Genomic DNA, 2,968 nt, shown 5'->3' with positions numbered 1-2,968 from the left:
TTTTAGAACTACCAGATTTCCTAGTATAATTATTAGTATAATTATTATTAGTATAATTATCAGGGACATAAAATTCTAGGGACAGAGAGAACCAGTGCTGGTAATAGGATTTGTGGATCCAGATTGACGATGCTGCTATCCATTCAACTGTGTCCGACTTTTAGCGATTCTGTGGGCCAGGTCTCTCCACATCTTCTGACCTTGCACTGCTTCTTTGAGTTTTTCTATGCTCTGGCTGGTGTCAGCTTGGATGGTATTCAACCATTGTGTTCCTTGGTGACCTGGTTTCCTTTTACCGCTAACTCTTCCCAACATAATTTCTTTGTCCAGTTGGATCCAGATTATATGTAAACAAATGTCTAGTTCAGTCACACTTAGTCCAAAAGGAAATATTTTCCCCCCAGTGAAGATATAACTCTCTAACCATTACATTATACTGCCCCTCAGATAAGATGCCAGCCAAAACCAACCACTAAGAAACCTCTTGAGACTGTTTAAAGTTTCCTGCTAATTTTCCTGCTTCTTAATTAACAACAGCCACTCCATTTTAGCAATAAAATTGTTCCCCTGTTTAAGTTTATAGCAATGGTGGTTTTAATTAATTTAGTTCATTTACTTAAAGCGCTTTAGACCTGCTCTTCAGGAAAAGCAGGCTTTCAGAATAACTAGATCGGAAACAAACCAGGCATGGCCTGTCCGTGAGTGTACAGGCCAACGGTGTTTTCTTCCCCTCTTGCACATTTTGACATCCTCTCTGGAGATGACTCTGGAACAGGGGTGGACAACTATAGCAACTTTATGACCTGTGGACTTCAACTCCCAGAATTCCCAAGTGGCATGGCTGGCTCAGAAATTCTGGGAGTCAAAGTCCACAAGTCATAAAGTTGCAATATGTCTATGGAGATTCTCAGCCATCCAGGTCATGGTTGTCCCAAAGATGCTTTTTCACGAGGCAACTGGACTTTCTTGTTTTTCTTTGAAGACATTTCGCTTCTCATCCAAGAAGGTTCTTCGGCTCTGACTGGATGGTGGAGAATGGAAGGACTTATACTCCTTGCAGACAGCTGGTCATTTGCCTTCTTTTAGAGAGTCATTGAAGCCCTTGGAGGCTTATTTGTGTCTTCAGGGTCACCTGAGTGGTGCAAATGGGTGTGGGGCCTTCTTGGAACTGTTGAAAGGACTGTGTTGTAGGCTGGAGATGTCATATCCCTCCCCCTCTGGTTTGAAAGAGGGGTCAGAGAAGCCATCTATGTCAAAACTGAACAGCCCTCTCTCAACAGAGGGGGAGGGATACGACATCATCTATCTCCAGTCTACAACACGGTCCTTTCAGCAGTTCCAAGAAGGCTCCACACCCATTTGCACTACTCAGGTGACCCTGAGGACACAGATAAGCCTTCAGGTAGCATTAATGACTCACTAAAAGAATGCAAATGACCAGCTGTCTGCAAGGAGTATAAATCCTTCCATTCCCCACCATCCAGTCAGAAATGAAGAAGCTTCTTGGATGAGAAGCGAAACGTCTTCAAGAAAAACAAGAAAGTCCAGTTGCCTCGTGAAAAAAGCACCTTTGGGATAAAGTTGTCATAGTTGCCACCCCTGTTCTGGAGGCCAGGTGGCTTATTGGTGCTTCCCTTCTATCTTACTTGTGTTTATATTCTCACAACCTGGCCTCCCTGGAACATTTCGTTCCCTTTTTCCATTCCCATTGTAGTTGGGGGACAGAGATGTAAACCAAGCTGGCCATCAAGAAAGGGTGCCTAGCAGGGCCCTGCACTAAAGAATCTTCTACTAAAAGCATAAACTCTTACTTTGCTGTTACTACTATGAAATGAAATTCAACTTCCAGCAAAGCCATTTTCTAAAAAAAAAACACAAAAAAACGGTCTTGCACGCAAAGACACCCCAAGGAAGTTCCAGATCAGTACAGGATGACCCCTTTGACATAATTTCTTGGAAAAAAAGAGAGGAAGAAACAAGATGATCCAGCAGAGTTGATGGAACACCTCTGATTTTTTTTCCTTTTCCTGTCCTGGAGAGTATGGTAACTATTGCTGAATGAAGAGCTCTCCGTCCATCCTTGAATCAGGAGAAAACCCCAACATTGACAAACCCTTGTCTGTCTTCAATCACTTGAATTCTTCCTCTCCCCCCCTTTGTCCTTTGGGGGACAAATCCTAACACATTTTACTGATCTGGAGGCCACCTTTGGAGCTGGGATGTCCCAAGGAGTCAGAAAAGTCACAATGGCAGCTGTGATCTGACTTCCTTCTCACAAATGCAAGACACGTAAAAAAGATGATGGTGGAACTTTGTTCATGCAATCACAGCTGCTATTGTGACTTTTCTAATCCTCTCCCCTAGGCAGTCCTCTATCTTGGACAGAATGAGAATAAAAGAGAAGATCCTACTTTAAAAGTTACAGATGACTTAAGCCTAGCTAACTGATAAGCTGAGAATGAGATACAACAGTAGTAGTAGTAGTAGTAGTAGTAGTAGTAGTAGTAGTAGTAGTAGTAGTAATAATAATAATAATAATAATAATAATAATAATAATAATAATAAAACAGTTGGAAGGGACCTTGGAGGTCATCTGATCCAACCCCCTGCTCAGGCAGGAAACCCTATACCATTTCAGACAAATGGCCATCCAGTCTCTTCTTAAAAACTTCCAGTGTTGGAGCATTCACAGCTTCTGGAGGTAGGTTGTTCCACTGGTTAATTGTTCTAACTGTCAGGAAGCTTCTCCTTAGTTCTAGGTTGCTTCTCTCTTTGGTTAGTTTCCATCCGTTGCTTCTTGTCCTGCCTTCAGGCACCTTGGAAAATAGCTTGACTCCCTCTTCTTTGTGGCAGCCCCTGAGATACTGGAACACTGCTATCATGTCCCCCCTCGTCCTTCTCTTCATTAAACTAGACATACCCAATTCCAGCAGCCTTTCCTTATATGTTTTAGCCTCCAGTCCCCTAA

This window comes from Protobothrops mucrosquamatus, unplaced genomic scaffold (assembly GCF_001527695.2).
Source record: "Protobothrops mucrosquamatus isolate PMUCROS unplaced genomic scaffold, P.Mucros_1.0 scaffold4992, whole genome shotgun sequence".
In the NCBI taxonomy this organism is placed as follows: domain Eukaryota; kingdom Metazoa; phylum Chordata; class Lepidosauria; order Squamata; family Viperidae; genus Protobothrops; species Protobothrops mucrosquamatus.
Note: the sequence above shows the minus strand (reverse complement) of the source record.